This window comes from Marmota monax, unplaced genomic scaffold (genome assembly GCF_021218885.2).
Source record: "Marmota monax isolate L192 unplaced genomic scaffold, Marmota_monax_Labrador192_F-V1.1 WCK01_AAM20220418_F8-fsc00068, whole genome shotgun sequence".
NCBI classification, from domain to species: Eukaryota; Metazoa; Chordata; class Mammalia; order Rodentia; family Sciuridae; genus Marmota; species Marmota monax.
The window spans coordinates 9,600,398-9,623,523 of NW_026692352.1; the positions used below are offsets into that span (position 1 = coordinate 9,600,398).

Genomic DNA, 23,126 nt, shown 5'->3' on the forward strand with positions numbered 1-23,126 from the left:
CTACAGTGAGTCAGTAGCCGGAAGCAGACCTTGGTCTCCTGACTCCTAGACAGAGGCAGTGTCCACTGAAACATTGTCCAAGGCCATGACTGATCTAGCACTTTCCATGTGGAAACTGGCAAGAGCAGGCAGTCTGTCTACATCCCTTCACCTTCTGTTTTGAGACGTCACTGAGAACTTGGCCTCAGCCTTCTGGAGAATATGACAGTTCTGAGGAAATAGCAATCTACGGTTCTCTGGAAACCTGCTCCCTCTTTTCTTCTAACAGGAGTATTTTTGGATGGGGTCAGCTGTGCACCAAGAAGAGGGGATGGCAGGTGCTTGGAGGAATACTGAGAACTCAGACTTCTAAGGCTTCATTCCAATGAGCATGAGCTCTCAAGCAGGTCATTCAGAAAGATAAGTTGTCACACACAAAAAAATGTTCTCTTCTCAGATAGACACACACAAAAAACTGCTTTTTCCCTGGGCAATTTTTAAAATTAGAGTATCATGCATAATTACACATAGTAATTGGACACTATTTTTATTATTATTAAGATACCAGGGATTGAACCCTATATTCCCAGCCCTTTTTATTTTATTTTTTATATTAAGACAGGGTCTCACTAAATTACTTAGGACCTCAGTAAGCTACTAAGGCTGGGCTCAAACTTGCAATCCTCCTGCCTCAGCCTCTCAAGTTTCTGGGATTACAGATGTGCACCACCATACCCGGAAACTGGGTTAATTTTGACAAAATCCTATAGGCAAGGAATTTGATTTCAGGCCCCATTTCTCCTCCCTTTTATACTCTTTCTCCCTTCTGCTATCTCCTGCTCTTCTCCAGTCTCTAGTCTATTAAACTTCCTTTCTTCTACATATACATAAAAGTGAAATTCCCTTTGGTATCTTTACATATGAATATGGTTTTGTAAAATTTATTCTATTTATCTCCCCTTGCCCTCCCCTCATCCCTCTCATTATCCCACATCTACTCCACTGGTCTTCTCTATATCTTTATGATATACCATCTCCTCCCCTACTGCCTTCTCTTCCCTTATTTTGCTCTAGCATCCACACAAGAGAGAAACCATTTGACCTTTGCTTCTCTGAGTCTGGCTTATTTCACTCAGCATGATTTCCCCCATTTCCATTCATTTACTGGTAAATAAATTATTTCATTCTTCTTTATGGCTGAGCAAAACTTCATTTTGTATATATACCACACATTTCTTAATCCATTCATCTATTGATGGGCATCTGGGTTGATTCCATAATCTGGCTATTGTGAATTCTGCCACTCTAAATGTTGCAGTGGCTGTGTTGCTCTAGTACGCTGATTTTAGATCTTGCGGATAAATGTGAGGAGTAGGAGAGCTGAATTATAAGATAGTTCCATTCCTAGTTTTCTGAAGAATCTCTCCACTGCTTTTCAGAGTGATTTTTCTAATTTATAGTCCCAACAACAATGTGAGAGTGTACCTTTCCCCTCACATCCTCATCAGCATTTATTATTATTGCTGTTCTTTTTTTTTTTTTTTGGTAGTGCTGGGGAGTAGAACCCAGGGCCTTGTGCATGCAAGATAAGCACGCTACCAACTGAGCTAGATCCCCAGCCCCTATTATTCCTATTCTTGAATATTGCTATTCTGACTGGAGTAAGATAAAATTTCAGTGTAGTTTTGATTTGCAGTTCCCTGATTGCCTCAGATGCTGAATGTTTTTCCTATATCTGTTGGGCCATTTTGTGTTTCTTCTTTTGAGAAGTTTTTCACCCCCATTTATAGATTGGGTTATTTGTTTTTTTTTTCTTTTGGCATTGAGTTTTTTTAAAATTTTTTATATATTCTGGACATTAATCCCTTGTCAGAGGAGTAGCTGGCAAAGATTTTCTCCCATTCCGTAGGCTCTCTCTCCACTCTCTTAATCCTTCCCTTGCCGTGGAGAGGGTTTTTAGTTTGATGGCATCCTGCTCATTGATTTATGGTTTTATTTCTTGAGCTTTGGGGGTCTTATTGAAGAAGTTGTTGCCTGCACATATATAATGGATTGTTGACCCTGTGTTTTCTTCTAGTTGTTGCAAGGATTCTGGAAAAATTTCTATGCCTTTGATCCATTTTTATTTGATTTTTGTGCAAGGCACGGAAAGCCTTGAGGTGGGGCCTGGAGTGGAGCCTTCTCAGCCTCACACTCTAACCTGAAAGGCTGCCTCTTGGGCTCCCTGCACGCCTTTTCAGAAGTGGCATCCCTCCTTAGTGCCCATCTCTGAGAGCAGGCACTAGTCAAAAATTTCGATGTGCTTGCCCTCACTCCTGCACTTCTCCTGACTTGTCCTGACACTGCCCGGTCCTGCTCACCCCCATTATCCTCCAATCCATCACCCAACACTATGGACTTCATTTCTGACCTTTTCCTGAGTTATTGTCTTCGCATCCGTCTCCATCACCCTCAGCCTGCAGCCACCACAGGTGTTGCCTGGAGACTGCAGTGCCTCCATCTGGTCCTTTCTACACGGGGCTATCTCCCTTCCAGTGGCCAAGGGTTCTCTTTTCAAAATGAGAATGTGTTCATGTCACACTCTGATGATGACCCATGATGGCTGCCCCCTTTCTCTTAGAACAAGACCAACATCCTCCAGTGGTTTATGTGCCCTGAAATGGTGCCCTTTGTTCCATCCCATTCCTGCTTCCCAAGACTGTGTCCTGCCCTGGCTTTCCGGGCTGTGGCTCCACCGTCAGTTCCCTGACACTGCTGTGCCTTCCAGGGCTTTTTCTATACATGCCACAGTACTGAGTGCTGGCACCTATAAGCTCCAAAGTTCCCTTATCCCCAACACTCCCCCATCTCAAGCATCATATCCTCAGGGAGTTTTCTGCTGATATTTCCCTTAAGTGACCAGGTCCTCTGTCATATGTTCTCAGAAAACCATGGGCCTTTCCTTTAGGACACTTATCCTTATTTGGAATCACATGTTTCTTTGTATATGCACTTGATGAAATCCACCCCTTGCCTTGGCTATGGGCACCATGATATCAGGGACAACATCTTTCACTGTGGATGGTTGTATTCCCAGTGTCTGTCTAGTACCTTGTGGTTGCTCATAAAGTGTCTTTTAAATGAACAATTGAGTGAGTCGGGACTTCCTCTGTGAATCTTTTTAGTTACTCTTGCTTCTGTGATTATCTAGCACTTGTTTGTATTCACTTATCAGTTTTTTCATCTGTAAAATGGAGCAGTGTTGAAGGGAAAGTGAATTATGACCATGGACATGGATATATTTACCATAACAGGTGTCATACGGTGGGTGCTTTCTTTACAAGCACACTTGTGTCTTTCCAGCATGAGCCCATTAAAAGGAACACACCTCACCTTCTTTACCTCAATACTCTTTGAAGAGCACTGCACACAGTGGGTGGACCTGCATGTATGCCTGTGTTTGAACTTTGGGACCAAGACATCAATCTATGGTGTCCTTGCCAGCTTTTCTAAAAGCAAATTCTTAATTACCTCATCTTCCTATGAAGCATCTTTTCTGATCAAATAACTCTTAGCACTCTCTGGCTAATTCATTTTTGATCAACGGGATTGCTCTGCAGCTACAATCCTGTGTAATGTACCCTCTGGAGTCCCCCACCCCAGCGCTGGCTCATTTGAACAAATTGCTTAAGATGTTGAATTAGATTCCACTGTCCTTAGGAAGAAAAAATTTTTTAAAGTGAAGAAGATGAATATCAATTGTCCTTATACCCACAATCTTCTAACACGGCTTTATTTTATTACCCACAGTTTCCAAAGCACATTTGCATTGTGTCTGTGACTTGTCTGAGTAGAAGGTTTAAAATAGTGTTCACCATCCTCAGCCACAGTCACTGACAGTGTATTTGATACTTGGCACTGTGCTCCCAGCATAGAAAAAAATATCTCTGACCTTTAGATAATGCACTGTAGCTGTAGGAATTCTCTCATTGATGGGTGATGTCACTAATTTTTCTATGAATCCTTTTCCCCTTTCGCCCACTCCTATCCATTGGTCACCCATTGAAATGCTATTTATCCTATAAGGCCCAGCTCAGATATCCCCTCCACCTAGAAATTTCTCTGTTTTTTTCATAAAAATAAGGACTCCTTAATGGGGTAGAATCTGTATTTTGAATACATTTATATATTTAACCCTCTGGGTTTCTTTGTTAAAATTTTGTCTCTTATTGGAGTGTGTAATACTTTAAGGCAGGGGAATAACTATATTATGAACACCTAATTCTGATTAGCACATAGTATATGCTTAATAAATGCTTGCTTAACTGAGCTTATAAATTCATTTAACAAAATAACTAAATACCTATTAATTGAGCATCCATTATGTGTTTAGTACCAAGGACAAGACATGACTAGCTTCTAAATCCTTGAGGAGCTTGTAGGTTTTTGTGAAATGACTGATACATATGTGAAACAGAAAAAAGTATCATAAATGAAATCACAGAGGTGTAAGTAAAGTGATATGAAAGTGGAGAGGGGAATGGCTAGCACAGATACCATGAATACATATATAGCAATGGGGCAGTAAGAATATACTCAGAGGATGCCATCCAGTTATGTAAGAGACAAAAATAATAGTCAAGGCATGAAATCGACCTATGCCAATCTATGGATAAATGGATAAAGAAAATATACAGGTATTATTCAGTCACAAAGACTGAAATCCCATCATTTGCTGGAAAATGGATAGAAGTGGAGATCCTTGGGTACAGCAAAATAAGCCAGACCCAAAGACATGTATCACAAGCTTTCTCTCATATGTGGAATTTAGGAAAAAAGAAGAAAAAAGACAACATGAAAGTAGCAGGGGGACTATTAGGGAAAGGGAAGAGGCCAGGGGAAAGGGTGAGGAGGAGGCAGGAGAGTAACAGGGAGGGTGGATATGATCAAAATACGTTATAAGCACACATGAAAGTGCCATAAAGCAGCCTGTTATTTTGTACAATCAATATGTGCTGATAATTATAATAGAAAAGTATATTTTTAAGTGAGAAAATTGATGTCTTGGAAATCTTTCTATAGCATGCTATTATTTTGTTTTCTGTATTTTTATTGGTGCATTATAGTTGTACATAATGGTGGGATTTAATGTTATTCATACATGCTCACAATATAACAATATAATTTGGCCAATATCATTTCCTAGTATTTCCCCTTAGTATGCTACTATTTCATTTTAAAAAGGGTGGAAGGTAAGAGTATATATTAATGTTCGCTTCAGTTTGTATAAGGAACTCTGTAAGCATACACAAGGAAAGGAACATATTCAGTATGGGTAGTGGTAGTTCCCCACCCTTGTTCAGGACAGTTAGGAAGAGAGTGGGAGGTAAACCCTTCACTTTGTACCGCTTCATGTTGTTTTGATTTAAGAGCCATGAAGATGTATTATCTCTTCAAAATGTAAAATAAATATTTTAAAAAACGAGTGTGTCTGGGATGATGACAGCAAGGCTTGACCTATGCCTTTGATATTTTGAGTGTGATTTGACTTATATAAGCAAAACCTTCTTTTATCTCAATCATGCCAATGCTGTGAGTGTAACTTATTTGACCTACACACTATTAATCCACAATAAAGAGGGCTGATCCTGATCTAAGAGATGGAAACCCAGAGATGTTGACAGTCTGAAGGTTCTGTGCCAATCTAACTGAAACTAGCATATCATCAGGACTTGCCTTCTGAATCCCTTTGGCTGAGTTTTAAAGTTTGAACATTAAAAAAAATATATGACTAAATTAAAAAAATCATTCTGGACTTAAATTTTATATATAACCAGAGATATGAAAAATTGTGCTGTATATGTGTAATAAGAATTGTAATGTATTCTGCTGTCATTTATTTAAAAAAAAACAATAAAAAAAGAAAGTCACAAAAAGAAAAAAAAATAAAACAAAAAGAAACTTATGCTCCAAGTTCCCACAACTTGGGAAGTCTTATGCTCCACTAGGAACCAGGTGAGCCCTAATTTGGTAGTAGCTGCTGGGCTAAGCAAGCAGAGCTCAGGCCTCCGGCCTCTGCTGGCTGCATTCACCCTGAGCACAGGTGGGCTGACATGCTTTCCTCATTAGGCAAAGCACTCTCAGTGGGAATCTACCCCTGTAGCTGTGGTACGTGGGTTTCGTGGGCTTGGTAGGGAGTGTGGGGGGCTTCTGAGCATCTTCTATATGTGGATCACCTTGAAGAGAAGATAAGAGCCCTGGGGATGCACACTGGACAAACATACACATTTCATGGACATTCCTCCTCTGTCACACGATGACGTTGAACAAAGAGTGTCACACAGAGGACAATCAAAGATGGGAAACTAGGAGGCACAGCCCCAAGTTCTTCCAATCTGATAGTCTGGGTAGAGCGATGTTTGAATTTCAAATGCTCCTTAGGCATCTGTGGCTTAAGACCTGGACTAAGAGAAAGCACAGAAGCTGGCTGCAAGAGCAACTTCCTCCAATCACTGCCACCTTTGGGTCCCCACGGACATTACACAGCCATCCCTCTGGTCAAAGAAAGTGTGTAGGGAGGATGGCCCAATCCTGTTCCTCTGAGACCCAGTTGAGTCTTCAGTCTACTTAGTCTCTGTTTGCTTTCTAGTCTGCTCCGTCTGTTTCTTGGCAGGGGTGACAAAGCATCCATCTTCCCCTGTGAGCTGCAGAGGCGGGGAATTAGGCAATGGGAAGGAAAAGGCACGGCAGGGAAGGCGACAGAGCTCCAGACCAGTTCCTTTGAAAGCCCCTCCTTGTTTCAAAAGGCTTTTGTGTCTACCTGGGTCATCTCAGGGCTCCTCCAGAAGGTGGAAGAGACCTTGGCCTCCCTGAGGCTGGGCTGTGTCACCAGAAGGCTTGATGCCCAGGCACAGAGTATCATAGGAGGAAAACTGCAGGACACAGAAGAGCATCTGCTGCCCCTTCTTCCATGAAGTATTTAATGAGTGTTTGATAGAGACCCAGTGTATTTTTAATCCTCAGAACATTCCCCCAAATGTAGCATCAGCATCATACAGATATGCAAATGACAGGGTCAAGAAATGAAGTTCATTACCAGAGTTCCACTTTTACTGAACCAGAGGGCTTGGATGAAGGTGGGGACAACAAAAATAGCCTTTGTGCATGAACTTATGGGGACCTGACATGTGTGGAGCCACATGCTGGCCTAAAGAAAGGTTGCTGCAGAGAGCAGGAGTCCTGGCTCTGTTATTGTTTCCCTTTCATGGAAACTGTGCACTCTCTGTACACCTGCTCCATGTTCCCTTGAACTGGCAGCTCTCTCCACCCACCTGGTCTGTACCCAGAGGGGCAAGCCAGAGTGGTTTATAATTTCTTCTTCTCTGGTTGGGCAGAGTTCCACTGCCAGGAGGGGCCTTGAAAACAGTGACTCTCATCTTTGAAAAAAAAATCGGATTTTTTTTTTTTTACTATCAAATTATAAAAATGTTTTACATTATGTCTTGTTGCATGTATACATACATGTTGTAAAGTAAGATAAATTCACATGCAGTACACACAGCACACAGATATGTAAATACACACTATGCAATGTGTTTCATGAAAGAATACTACTTTCAAAGTCCTCTTTAACATTTTCTATCTCTTTCTATTACATGAGACCAAGTAGCGCTCGTTATCCTCCAAATTGATTGCATAATCCACTAATGAATTCAAACCCTTTCTTGGTAAAATACTGATCTGAATGCTGGAGAGCCTCAGGATTCAGTCCCTGTCCCTCTTCTGCATTCCTTCTCACCTTCCTTTGGAGAATTTATCCAGCTTCATGATATGATGACTCCAAAATTTATACCTGCAGCCTAGATCTTCTTTTTTTTTTAATCTTCATACTCATGTACTCAATAACCTAATCTGTACTTGAGTGTCCAAAGGCATCTTGAATGGAACTCCTGGACCCTGTCCATTTACTGGTTCCACCTCAGCAAATGGCACGTTCATTCTCCCAGATGCTCAGGCTAACTCTTATGGAGTTGGCTATAGCTAATTCCATTCCATATACAAACAACCTGCAGATACTCTTGGCTTCTTTACCTACACATCAGCATTTTGTCCCCACCTTCACCCAAGCCCTCTGGTTCAGGCACCAGCACCTTTCCCTAGATTGCTGTGGTGGCCTCTTAACTGATTTCTTTGCTTTTAGCTCAGTTGACATTATCTTTAACAAAAAAAGAATACTCCTGATCATGGCACTCCTCTGCTCAAAACATTCCCACAAATGCCCATCTTAGGCACAATGAATCCCAGCTTTTCCTTGTCCTTCAAGGCCCTCCACCACCAGACCCCTGTGACTCTCCAACCCTGACTGCTTCCTTCACTCACGGCGCTCTAGCTGTTCCTGGACACATCAGCCACACACCCACCTCCAGACCTCTAAGTTCTCTGTTCCCACTGTCTGGATCTCTCGTCCAATTATTCACATGGCTCACGGCATCAGTGAGAGTTCTTCAGGGAAACAGAACCCGCAGGATGATGGTCACCTTGCAGTAACCACGGGGGAAAGATTCCAGGAAACCCTTGGATACTAAAATCCTGGATGTTCAAATCCCTGACAAAAAGTGACACTGCATTTGCATACATTCTATACTCTAAATCATCTCTAAACTTCTTATATTACCTGATAAAATGTAAGTAGTATGTGAATACTTGTTATACTGTATGTTTAGGGAATACTGACTAGAAAAACATCTGAACATGTTCAGTACAGAGTTTTTTTCTCAATCCACAGTGATTGAATCAATGGGTGTAGACTCTTCAAATTTAAAGGATCAAATATATTACAAAAAAGAGATTAATTACACAAAGTTTTTTCATGTGATCATGGAGATAGATAAGTCCCAACTTTTGCAGTTGGTAAGCTGGAGCCCCAGGAAAACTGATGTTTCAGTTTAAGATCAAAGATGGAATAAGCCAGGTGCTGTGGCACACGCCAACAGCTCAGGAGGCTGAGGCAGGAGGATTTGAGTTCAAAGCCAGCCTTAGTGACTTAGTAAAGCCCTAAGCAACTTAGCAAGACCCTGCCTCTAAATAAAATATTAAAAAGGGCTGGGGATATGGCTTAGTGGTTAAGTGCCCCTAGTTTCAATCCCTGGTATGAACAACAACAGCAAAAAGATGGAATAAAACTAGTAGCCCAGCTCAACCATAGTAAGGCAATAGGAATTTCTTTTTATTTCAGGCTAATCAGTTCTTGTGTTCCATGGGCCTTTGTATAGCTGGACGAGGCCCACTCATATTTGGGAGGGCAATCTGCTTTCCTCAGTCTATCGATTTCAATATTAAAATCATCCCAAACACTCTTACAGAAATACCTAGGATAATTCTTGACCAAATATCTGGGCACTTTGTGGCCCAGTCAAGTTGACACATAAAATATATTCATTCCTTAACACTCTTTATGTTTCTGCTCAAAATATACTCATTCCTTAACACACTTTAGGTTTCTGCTCAAATGTCACTCTATCTGTATAAAATCAAACGTATCTCTAAATAAATGTATGTATTTATTTAGAGCTATTTATCTATATACTTGTTTAGTGTTGTTTATCCAAGACTATAAACTCTAAAGGGAACAGACCTTGCTTTATCTGCAGATATATTTCCAGATTCTAGAACAAAGCCTAGCATAAAACACTTGTTCAAATAATATTTGTTGAATGAATGGGTATATAGTTGGTCAATGAATAAGTCATTCTTGGGCTAAGTATGTGCCCTGCTGCAGCCAGTGGCCAATTCTTATAAAGAGCAACTGACTTTGTTCTTTGAACCGGGGGTAGCAGGCAGGTCTGAATCATCTGGAAGGGGGTCCCTGGGCATTCAACCCACACATTAAATTCCATACATAATAAAACACTTATTTTCTTTCATAGATGTAGGCTGCCAGTAGGTGTTTTTGTCTTTTTTATAAAGTCCCATGGAAAATGAAGTTAAAAAGACACAAGAAACTTGAAGATGCTATGTACATTCAGAGAAGGGAGGAGTTGAATCAAGCTAGTGGAATGGGGAGTTTTTCTGGATCAAGGGTATCTAGATGAGCTCTAATAGTAGAATTGGCACTGGGGCTTGTGCTGAGCAGAAAGGACACACAGGCCAAGGACAAAGATAGGCACAGGCAAAGTTGGGGGGTGAGGAAGGGGGAGTGCACCTGTGTGTGATACAGTGAGTAGTTCTGCTTAACAGAGCGTCTTGTAAACCCCAAATGAAGATAATCATTGCCCAGGGTATGAGCTCAACAGAGACACCCAAGTGAGATATAATTCAAGCCCCTGAGCATCATTTTCCAATGAGGTGGTTTGGTGTTCTGGATTACCCAGACCATTGATTCTCCTCCCTCCTCTGGTGGGCTCTGTGTTAATGCATGCAGAAGCTTAGAAATCCTCCGTGGGTCCTGTTTAGGAAACCTTTGATGTTCAACAGGTACAGGTGAGATAACAATAACCCCGAGAAATGATAGGAACCTGCATTTGCAAAACGCTTGTCTCCACTTTCTGAGTGTTTAATTAGTCGATTCTCACATCTTCAACTGCACAAAGGCACCTGGCTAATGCTCACTACAGCGTTAGCTCTTTCTGTAGGAGGCGGGGTGGAGGGGGGAGGCATCTGACTAAACAATTTTAAGCTTGACAGAGCCATGATTTCCCTCTCAACGTTCAATGATCCCACTACTGCTCCCAATTTATTCAGCCTTGCTAAAGAACTGCACAAGTAGTTGCTACGGTATTATTTTTCACCTTCCTCGTCTTAAAAATTACCAATGTTTCATCATTTTAAGTACCTCTTTAAAGAAAGAAGATCAAAAGATTCTCTTAGCTTACAGGCCTCTTTCTCTTTTTCAATATACTTCCTTTCTGTCAGTTTCTCTGTCTCTATTTCTGTGTCTGTCTCTCCTCTAAATTCTTCTTACTCCACCCATTCTCTCTGAGGGCAATGGAGTGGTCTGTATGGGTAGAAGTACTTGAGAAACAAGGAGGAACTCTGGGTTCTGCAGGCAAGCCCCAGCCCTGTCGCGTATCATGGGGGAAGATATTTTGCCTTTCTGAACTGTGGTTTTCCGATTCTAGGATGAATGTGAAGTTTCTTGCAGAATGGGGAGGCAGGGTGGTGTTAGGAAAAGCAAGTGATTCTACCTAGGATCACAAGGTGCTTCTGTGGGTCCTGTCAAATCCCAACTCTGTGGTCCTTGATATGTCCTTAAACCTCCCTGCAGCCCAACTATTTAACTTGAGGGAATGAAGATAACACCAAGCTATGGTGAGGAAAAAGCAGAGGTAATAAGCTAGCAGGAGTTTCAGCTTTGTGTTTGGGTGGGCTGGCGTTCAATTCCCACTTGTTATTAACTGCATGGTCTTGGGTAAGGTATTTAATAGTGATGCTTAATGTTCATTGTGCATGTATCACATGCCATATTCTACTCTAAACTTTCATTTGTATTATCTCAATGATTTTGCCTAATGCAATGAGGAAGGCGATATCATTTTATCTATTTATATACCAGGGAATGGGGCTCTGGGATGGCTCTAGGTATGAGAGTTAGGATGTGATAGAACAGACATGTCCACATCTTCTGTTCCCAGAGCCCACTGTCTTTGTCATGGGACTGTCATGATTTCAAAACTTTGTTTGGTTATGAAAAGTCCATCAATAGAATTGCTCATATAAACCGGGCATGGTGGCACATGCCTGTAATCCCAGTGGCTTGGGAGACTGAGGCAGGAGGATCACAAGTTCTAAGCTAGCCTCAGCAACTTAGCAAGGCCCTAAGCAACTTAGTGACATCCTGTCTCAAAAACTAAAAAAGGGCTGGGGATGTGGCTTAGTAGTTAAGTGCTTCCTGCCAAAAATAGAGTATTGCTCATATAGTAAGTTGTATGTTTTCTTGTTGTTACAGTTTTCTTGTGAGGATTTAATGAGATGCTACATATAAATGACTGAGTACAGTGTCCTGTATAGCATAATCCTGTAATAAATGTCAGCATGAATGTATAAGCCACCTTAAATATACATACTTTTGGAATACTACATATATGTAAATGGATGGTTTGTAATATTTTATGTACTATGCAAGGGATTGTTGTGATGACAATCTCTGACATTCCTTCTGACTCATTTTCCCCAGGCTGTCAGCTCCAGCGGAAGTTCCCAGACAACTTTACACAGTGATGACAAATGGTTCTACAGGACTTTGACTTCTGTATTAATTAAATGTGAGAAAACACAGAGCTCTGTGAAGACACCTCTGCGGTTTCTTTTTTAACTATGTTCTTCCACCACACCTTTCAGCTAGACTGCTCCCAGCAACCTGCATATGGTATTCTATTTTTTTCTGAATGATGAGTCACAAATTATTTATTGAAGTTGTGTCTCAAGTTCCAAAAAGGAAAAATGTATCTTAAGAAGCAGAAGAGGAGAAAAAGTGAGCAAGAGGATTTGGATAATTTGGGCAAAGGTCACAAATATGGTGTCGACCTTCACTCACTTAACCCAAACATTTATTAAGTCCTTACTCAGTGCTGGAAGTTGGATAAATAAAATCAGGTAAATCTTGCTTCCTGTTCTGGTGGAGGAGAAGGGAAAAGGCTTCCCATTTATTGCTTGCTTGCTCTGAGTTTGGCAATGGGCTGGAGGATTTATATCTCTTACAGTAACCCTCTTAAGATATGCACTATAACCTCCATTTTGAAGATAAGGGGTTTGAGATTTAGAAAATCCAAGAGGTTGCTGGGCGTAGTGATGCAAGCCTGTAATCCCAGCAATTTGGGAGGCTGAGGGAGGAGGAGCACAAGTTCAAGGCCAGTCTCAGCAACTAACTTAGTGAGGCCTTAAGCAATTTAGCAAAACCCTGTCTCAAATAACAAAGGATTGAGAATGTGGCTCAATGACTAAGTACCTCTGAGTTCAGTACCCAGTACCAAAAACAACAACAGCAGCAACAACATAAATCCAAGGGGTATACAGCTGGGAACTAAAGAAAATTAGCACTGATGACTCTGCCACCATTTTACTCTGCCTCTTATTAGAAAAGTTCTAGTGTGGGGGATAGATCCAAATTATTACTGTACAGAACGATATGCTTCTGGAACTTGAGTCCAGCAGTACATGCACAGTCAGTAGCAAGAACTTCCCAGGAGCGATTGGCAGGTCTTCCATTCCCAGGCACAGAGAGGCTCAAGTTCTCTGCTACCTGTGTTATTTCAATCCACATGTATCCAGTGCTTTAATTCAAGTGATGAAAACTCAGAATGTCTTAAAGATCTGGAGGGCAGAGCCATCTTGAAGACTACCAAGGTACTAACAGCTCATCTGGCTTCCTTAGGCAGATTGTGCGAGGAGCCTGGCACCCTGGCCTGGCTGAGAAATCATAGAATAGTCGATTGTGGCACAGGGCTGTCCTGATATTCTTAAATACTGGTTTTATCACATTGCTCCTCTACCTAAAACTCTTAAGTAACTCCCTCTGCCATAGAAAAGAGGCAAAATCCTGAGCTTGGCTGTGAAAGTGCTCTTTGGGGACCAGCCTATCTTTGTAACATCTTTTGCCACTCCACCACCTGTCCCCTGTGTATCTAACTGTGCCAAACCCCTCTTCTTCCTTTCAGGACTTTTTCAGGACTCACACAAATTCTTCTGCCAGCCAAGGTTTGACTCAAATGTCTACCTTTCCACAAGACCTCATGCCGCAGTCTGGCTGGGCACAAATGCCGCAGTCTGGCTGGGCACACAATCACGAGCCACCACACAGCTTGTAGATTCAAACAGCAACTCTTTATTCCCGAACTCACACCAGCCGTCTACAATCACGTTCTGGGGAAATCCACGTTCTCTGCCCAAATCCACTGGGCTTCTGTCTCCTAAAAAATACTGTCTGAATCCCGTGAGAACTCAAGGGGAACTCAGGCAGCAGGATACGCCCTATTCCCAGCAGGAATAATCTTAAACCTTAAACCTGGAACCTAATCCGGGAACGCCCTAAACCCAATTATCCTAAACCGGGAACACCCTAATCCGCCCTGGTCCTTGAGCAAGGTCACCCTCATGCAATGTCACTGCAAAATGTCCTATTTCCACGAGTCCTTCCACTAAGCAACATGGGGTACGCTGGCAAGGAAATTGTCATACCTACTTGGCTAATGGCTCCCAGCAACCTCATGTCTTCCGAAGCAGAATGAATCACTCTCCTCTGCTTTCTCATAGCACCTTGCTGACACTTCTGGAATAGCATAAAGAACAACTTGCCTTGGATTGCACCTAGTCATAAATGTTTGTACCTTAAGAAGGATGTGGCCATCTTGGATTCCTCCTGAGGGCATGGCACAGAACACTGCTCATGGTACATACTTAGTAAGGGTTTATGGAATTCACCAGGGAACTGTGAAGTACACAATGCTTCCAGTGTCTGTGCAGGCCTGAGTGTCTTCAGAACACTCCTCGCCCTTCAGCTGCTCTGCTCTGGATTACAGGGGTCTGATTCTTGCAAACCACACTTTCCAGACTCCTTTGCAAACCACATTTTTCAGGGTCACATCTCAGGTTCTGAGATCATGTCTCATGGGCATCTGGAACCTGGGTGCTATTTCTGGCTCTGCTGCTAAACATCCTTGAACAATTCACATGATTATTTTGGGGCCTAGATGACTTTTTAATAAAATGAAGATGCTCAATTAATGTTCTGTAAGGCACTGAGCATTCATTCATTCATCCTTCTTTTATACAAGTACTCATAAAAAAAATGTAGGGAGCCCTTCCTGTCTACCAGGCAGCAGAGGTACTGAGGTGAGTACAGCATGGTTGCTACACTCAGTAAATTCACACTGGGGTGACAGAAGTGCTTTTAGAGGTGAAGTGATATAAATGGATATGTTCTTTGGAACATGTGATGGGTAGTCTACTAGTGGGGCCAACAGGAGCCAAGTCCTGAGAGTAGAATAGGAGAGCCATGGAGAGAAGTTGGACAGCATCTGGCTTCACCTCAGGAGGACTCAGTGGATTTTTTAACAACTAGACATGCCCCCCTGCTCCAGGACAGTGATATCCCTCAGCAAACAACTAGGAGGGAGACAGATGATTTCCTAGAAGGTGGCAGCAGAGTGTTTTCCTGTTTGGGGAAGGTAGACTAGATGATTCTTAAAATGGGTGCTTAATTCCGAGATATGGTGATTCTAAAATGCATGGTTTCGGGGCTGGGGATGTGGCTCAAGCGGTAGCGTGCTCGCCTGGCATGCGTGCGGCCTGGGTTCGATCCTCAGCACCACATACAGACAAAGATGTTGTGTCCGCCAAATACTAAAAAATAAATATTAAAAAAAAAAAATTCTAAAAAAAAAAAATAAAATGCATGGTTTCCAGGCTACCAACTAGTAGTTCTGAAACCTTTTTTAAAAAAGTAGCTTAACTTTACCTTTAATAAAACCCCATGGAACCCCAGTTTATAAAACCAGCAAAGTCGAAGCTACTCCAGGGCCCTACTCCCCTGACCTCCCTTTCAGTTCCTGAGAAAACACAAGATTAAAAAGAAAGAAAGAAAAGGAAAGAAAGAAACAGCTTCAAAGAATCTAGGAACTTTGGCTCTCTTGTGTTGGAGTACAACTGTTCTCTAAGTCTCTCCTTCCCCTGCCTCCATGGCCTTCTAACCTACAGGAGCATTGCCTTCCCCACCCCCCACCCCCCCCCCTGCCCCCCGCCCTTGGCCACAAGGGTTAAGGATCCTACTCCATGCCCTGGGACTCAGCAGCATGTATATGGCTCTGTCAGGTCTGGCTTTAACTCCATCCTTCTCTGACACTGGGGCTGCTACTGCAGCTGACTCCTGCAGTCTCCTTCCAGGCACAGAAACACTCCTCTCCTCCTCCATCTCCTCCCCTCTCCCAGCCTTCCCTCTTCCCTGGCCCAGAGGCCCTCTGCTGCTGGGCAGTCAGTCACATTTCCTGAAGTGTACCCTCCTGAGCCAGGGTGGGTGCTAACGTTTGGCTTTCACATCAGAGATGGATGTTAATATTCACATCTATATCACAAATGAGTAAGCCAAGTCTCAGGGAGACAAGTGACTTGCTCATGATCTCTCAGCTGGAGAGGACCCTGGAGTTCAAGTTCATGTCACCCCTCATGATATCCCCTCCTGGGCATGGCCCTATCTTTTTCTTCCTGGTTGTCTCCACAGGTTCTTACTGCTTGAAGACAAACTTCTCTCTGGTTGTTGTTTTCTTCTTTTTTTTATTCTTTCTTTTTAGTTATATATGACAGTAGGATGTATTTTTTTTTCGTATTATACATACATGGGGTACAACTTCCATTCTTCTGGTTGTACATGATGTGGAATTATATTGTTTGTGTATTCATATATGAACATAACTAATTGTTTTTCAGTCTCAGACATTTCCAATTTCCATTTGGTCTTAATCCCTTTCCATACTCCTACATTTATTAAGTTCTTACTGTGTACTAGATGTGAGTTTTAAATACTTATATATTAACTTATTTAATCATTTTAGCAGGCCTATGGTGTAGGCATAATTTGTTTTGCCCATTTTACAGATGAGGCCTGGTGAGAATGGATAACATGGTTTCACAACTATTAAATGGCAGAGTCTACTGTATGCAGAGTTTTGGCTGGCTAATATGTCTGTGTCCTCGCTTATATGCATGTACATGTGAAATGGGATGGAGAACAGGGAAATCTCTGCAGGCATACTTGGTAGACAGGATTTTTGCATTTCCACCGAGTCACATCAAAATGTCTTACTTTTCTCCCATGCATTGCTGGAGTTGTGGGCTAACAAATAGATTTCTTCTCCTGTTTCAAATCTGGTAGATGTAAAGTGACTGCTTGGAAACATGAGTTGGGAAAGATTCTGAAATCACATTTGATCCCAACAGGAAAGAAAGCCATGATCTATTATGAATATCCGCCATGAGCAAGGAAGGTGATGATGATGAGGTGACGATGATGCACATGAGCTCTCTGACAAACAAGGATGGGTTTCTCATTTGGGCTTCTTGTGTGTTTTTTGCCTGTTTTGTCCCTAAACAGTTAACTGGGGACAGTCCTATTTTTATCCTAAGATGTGCCCTGAGTTTTTCCAAGACCTCCATCCAGTTCACATATGGATGGACTCATTATAAACATGACTCAGAAGAGAGAGATGCGAAAAAGGGGGAAGAGGATTATAATAAAAGTATTCCCGGTGTATATTTTGTCCATCATTCTTTCATTATACAGGGCACAGAAGTTTTCATGAATACCTTGGAGAATCAGTAGAGGAGATCTCCTCTCCCTCTTCAGGTCTATGTGCATGGCTATGAAATTCTTCCCTGTGGCACTGTTCTGTGTCCTTTTGGATTGGAAGTCACAGAGATTAAAAACAGCAGCTCTATTGTTCTGGACTCTTTTCTTCCCAGTGTCCTTGGTCAGGTCTAGTAGATTGCAGGATCCTCATTGTTCTTTCCAAAACTGAGTTATCCCATCTTTCAGATCTGAATTCACATTGACCCCCACCTTTAAAAGGCTTCCTTTCAGCAACTTCTCAAATGCTGTCTTCCCTAGCCATTCTCTATAATAGTACCCGATTTCATTTTCTTTACATCTTGCTTCATTGGTTTTATCTTTTCTTATTTGTTTACTTGCTAGGGGTCATGTCAAACATGCCTACTCAGGTTTGTAATGTAAGTCCTATTTTTAATTTTCCTGTTCACCAATGTGTCCTCTACACTTCTAGGGAAGAAAAGAAAAAATAAGATCGATGCTAGAAATTCGATACCTGGTCTTTTATGAATTGAATGACAGCTGCCACTTCTATGATCCTGGTGTTTTATGACCAGTTGGCACACAAGAGACCATGTTCTGGATCTCTGAAGATTGTTTTAACTCAAATGCCTCTCTGCCCTTGAAGATCTTTTCCCATAATCCCTCCACCTGCTTTCTATCAAATCTGCAACAGGCTGGAAATAACAGGTAGCTGGAGGTTTTCATTCTGAGTGTGAATTATAACTCTTCACTCAGATAACTTTCTTGGACCAAACCCAAGAAGTTCATGCAGACAGGAAGAGTTCTTGTGCCCCATGTTCTCCACATTGACTTTCTTAATACATTCCTTTTGTTTTCTCTCTTACATCTTCTCTAAAGTCTTCAGTTGCTCCCTATTTCCTAGAGACTAAATCCTAAGATCTTTAGACTAATTGCTTAAAGGTTTTCAGATATTCCGGCTATTATCCTCTAGAATCAAGTCAGGCCTGGACCTTGGCTGGCTCTCTGGACATGCCTGGCACACGCATTCTCCTGCTTGTGGTCCTTGTTCAGACATCACTTATTAGGCAATCTCCCCTTGTTTCCCTATGGGACCCTGGAACTCTGCACCTTCCTGCATGCTTGGACACTGACGTGATTTTGAAATATATTAGTTATGTGCATTTTCCCTAAATTATAAGAAATTAGTATATCTAATTTATCTTTGTATTCTTTGTATCTAGCAGAGTGTCTTGCCCAAGTTATAGAAGCATAAATAGAATCACTTCCTAATTTTTACAAATGATAAACAGAAGCTCGGAGTGTAAGTGTCTTGCCCAAATCCACACAGCTTGTTGCCAGGGGAATCAAGGCTTGAACATCAATCTTTTATAGTTAAATTAGAGGCCATACGTTCAAATGTCACATGGTACTTATTATGGAAGTGTTAAAATGTGGATAAAATACACTTGGAAGTAGGGGGACCCATCCTCAGCTGATAATCATCAGGTGGACATGTGGGTCTGTTTCTGACAGGCATTTTGGTCCCAAGGAAAGTGGAAAATCTGATTTGTGTGTGACATTTTACAAAATTTTTAATCTTGCCAACTAGTTCTAATTAAAAATACCACATGGTCCAATCTCATCCTCTCTGTGAGCCAGATGAGGCCTCAGCCTGCCAGTAGGTGACCGGTGCTTTTCATCTCTGTAGGACTGCCCTGGATCTAGTACCACAGGTCAAGTGGCTCAGACTTGCAGAGTGAGAGACAAGTTCCAATTGCCTTTGTGGCTGAATTAGTTAAAACCACTGATACTGGACTGCTCCTGAATCCTTCAAGGTGAGTGAGATGAACACTCTTTTGAGTTTCACATGGGTGCTTTGAAGTTGTGTCAACTCCAAACGACAGTTTTCCTGGTCATTAAAAATGACCAAGAATTTGAGTGATGGTCTGCAAATGGGTTCTACTGAGGATAAATGCAAATCAATACAAATTATGAAAGAGGCCTTGTGATGGATTGGCTGGCTGTCAAGAAAGATGAAATACTGAAGAATTGTTGCAAGGGGAGTGGGTGGTGATCTCCGAAGGCCTGGCTCTTTGGAAGTGGAAGGCAATTAACTATCTAACAGTTACATACATGCACTGGGGGGTTGCGTTCAGCCTTAGAGGAAGTGATCAGCTCTGCCTTAATGCAGGCACTGAGAGCCAGGCAATGGGAGTTTTGTCCACATTGACTTGAACATTCATTTATTATGACAAAATGAGCTGGTATTGACCTGGAGCCCTAATGCAGGGTATCAGCACATTAATGACAGGCTGTTGCATGCTGCGTCTAAATGCTGGGGATGAAAGGATTGCTGTCCTTTCAAATATCAAGGAAATAATGTCATTTAGATTTGCAGAGATTGCTCCCAGGTTATCATGAGTACACGAAAATTGGAGTTTGGGGAGTAAAAGGGAACAGCATGAAGTCACCATGGGTTTTTATCTTAATTCCACCACTTTCTTGTCTTACATCCTCGGGTATGTAGCTTAACTCACTTTCAGTCTCAGATTCGTCATCTGAAAATGGGGACAATGACATTTTCCTCTCAAGCTGGTTGGCATTTATAAACCTACCTTATACAGTGTCTGGGACAAACTGAATGCTGAATGCATGTTCATTTCCTTTTCTCTCTTAAGTTCTACCATATTTTACGTGGGCTGCACTTAGGGTGTGGTTAGCTTTCTACCTGAATTTTCTAGTTACTTTGTGCATGTATTTCCATTGTTAGGTGATAGATTCTTTGGGAGCTGAGATTTTTTGTTTTTTTTTTGAATGCTCCATTTTCACATCTTCCACAGGGCCTACCCATTGTTGGTACCAATCTCTATTTGTAGTGTTAATGGATCTACAGCTTAATGGCACAGGCATTGCACCAGTCAGCATCTTTCCTGCCAGCCATTGTGCCATGAATTCGCTCTGTTTCACCAGGCCACATGACTCAGGATGAGCTAGTGAACCTGCTGGTCCTGCTGCCTACAGATTCCTGACTCACCACCTGTGCCCAGTAGGGGCTAATGTCTATAGAGCATAGAATAGTGTGGAATATAATTTCTGTGACTAAGGGTAGCAGGGAGAGCCTTAAGAGGCTTCCTTGAATAAGTCACTTCTGAAAATCAAGGAGGCTTTCCTAGGTATAAAGTGAGGAAAGGAATCGTAGGCAAGCAGTTTGTGCAAAGGCATGGAGGTGTGAGAAAAGAAGATGTGAATTGGAACTTGAACTTGGGCCAGGAGCTTTATGCCCGTCCTCTCACTCATCTTGTTTGGGAAAGCACTGTCCTTCATATAAGGAGAGGAAAATTATTATATTGATGTTTAATAATTCATAGAGACCACACAGTGCAAAAATGGCTAACCTGGATTTTGAACCCAATCCTGTCTGACTCTGATGTTCCCACACCAAAGGATGTGTGATGAGGGGTAGGTGCCATTGGGATTTACTGGAAATTCCCCAACATACTGCTACTGGCTTCAACCTTGAAACCAGTACTTCTCTGAAACTCTATCCTTTTTTAGTTTTGAAAATTTCTCATTAGTTTGAAAAGTGATCCTCATATGTCCAGAAAGGGATGAGATCAGGCATGGGAAGAAAGAGATCTATCTTGTAACACAGAGGGATTGCTTCATTTTGAGTCTTAGCCAGACTGCCTGAGCTATTTTCACATGTGGATTTAAGACAACTTGCTGAGATTCATACTATCTGAGTGGGGGTGTTTTGTGCAAATCCTTTTTATTTTATCAGGTGCATTTTACTGCACCACAGGTCAAGCTAATTGTCCCTGAGATGCCTTGGGTAATTGAGCTGGTGGTTAGCATCGGAAGTAGAGACGGGTGTTTCTATAGGCTGTGTTCATCCAGGTGCATGGGGGCTCCTGATAGAGTAACTCTGGGGACTGATTTGAGAGGCCTCTTATCTGATTTCAGGATCTTGTAGATGCTGTGGGGTCCTGAGCTGTGACAGCAAGCGGAGCTCTCAGGCCATCTTTTTCCTAAGTACAATCCTCACTGTGACTTTATTAAACCGGATATAGACATTTCTTTCAATAAGGGCATGCAAATAGATGATGCTAAACAAACCATATAAAGTCAGCAGAGGGGCCATCCTATTCAGGAGAACAGACTTTGGGGTGAAACAGTCTGGACTTAGAATCCTTCTTCTCCCCTTCCTAGGGTGGCACACCTTATTCTCACCAATCAAAATGCATAGGGATAATTATACCATTCTCCTGCATTCACACTCCCGTTCTCTCTCTCTCTCTCTCTCTGTGTGTGTGTGTGTGTGTGTGTGTGTGAGAAAATTATATGAAATAGCATTTGTCAAGCTCTAAACATACTTCCTGGCATTCATCCCTCTTACTCCCCAATCCCTAGTTGGGAAAATATAAATAAGTTAACTGGTAAGTAATTAAAGTGCTATTTTTATATAAAAACATTCTTTGTTGTTAAAATTTGCACCATGTTTTAAGGTTAATAAAGAAAATCTCAACCAAGATTTTAGCTTTCAGGCTGTGCCTGCTTGCACTGGGTACTGGCTCTGGGTGGCCACAGGGAAGCCCGAGGTGGTCAGTGGGGGTGCCCCTGGTGAAAAGGAGCCTGGGGAGGTGGCCACCAGCTTGGTGGAGGACACAGGTGGTGTGAAGCCCTGAGGCAGAGGTGTGCCTCTTCCACACCATGCTGGGTCACAAGCCCGTGCAGGTAAGCCAATGCTTCCTCATTATTTGTATCCCTGACAAGTTCAGCCAGAATATTGGGAGGTAAGCCCCAACAAACGTCATCTGGGACCATCGGAGCACCATGTACGACATGAAGGCACTGCATGAATCTGAGATTATTCCATTCCTGAATCCAGAGAGGAACTTTGTCCTTCCAGAAGAGATCATTCAGGAAGTCTGAGAAGGAAAAGTGGTCCATGAAGAGGAAGTGAAGGAGGAGATGAAGGAAGATGTGGACCCCCATAGGGGGCCGACGACATCTTCAGGGAACTTGGGGAGATCAATAGGAAAATCCAGCAAAGAGAAGAGCTCCTCAGACTTTGGGTGTAAAGGCAGGGGCCAAGCAGAAGCACAAAGTCCTGACTGCTAACAGCAACCCCTCCAGTCCCAGGGCTGCCAAGTGGCACCAGACATAGACACTGCAGCCCCGTGCTTTCCCTCAGGTCCTTTGGAAAATATGGACATCTACAGGGGAGTGTGGAGGGTTCTGCCATGTTGTCAGACCACCAGGGTCTGTTGAAGACCTAAAAGATGAGGACCAACACTCTCGGACTTTGAGGCCACAGAGTCCATGTTTGACTTTTCTGGGTTTAGCTCCCCCTGTGCCTCCTCCCGTGGAAGAGAGCAAGGGTGCGGGGCCAGGAGAAGCTGTGAACCAGCAAGCAATAAAACAGTCCCTACTCCTCCTCGGAAAGACCATAGTGCTAACCTTTCCTGGGGGACCTGCTCTGCATTTGCTTGTCCTTCTATATCTCCCTTCGGCCCCATGGAAGCATCAGAAGCATGTGATCCAGGTCGCCACTTGCCCCACTCCCTACCTGGGAGACTAAGAGCGGGATGTTTTTCTCATTCACTTCTATTGTAACCATGTATATAATTTGGTTGGTTCACTATTTAATTTTTAAGAAGCATATTATTTTTTAAGAAGCCTATTTTACTAGTGTTTCTCTTATATGAGAAAGAATACTGCAAAAGTTAAACCTGTGTTGTATTTTTTTCTGAGATGTTTTGTTTTTAGGTAACAATTACTGAGATACTTTTTGCTCAGTTTTTATAAACCAGACACATAGAATTTATAGTGGTTTTTTTTTTTTTTTTTTTTTTTTTTTTTTTTTTTTGTAATTCTAGTAACTTGCAAAAGG

General features: G+C 42.2%; 1 protein-coding gene and 1 pseudogene across 1 annotated transcript in view; one reads left to right on the forward strand and one right to left on the reverse strand.

Annotated features, from left to right (window-relative positions):
* Tenm4 (teneurin transmembrane protein 4) overlaps positions 1-23,126 on the reverse strand; it is a 1,383,002-nt gene that overhangs the window by 902,720 nt on the left and 457,156 nt on the right. The window lies entirely within an intron of this gene.
* On the forward strand, positions 16,919-22,514 carry LOC124091174 (MRG/MORF4L-binding protein-like; annotated as a pseudogene).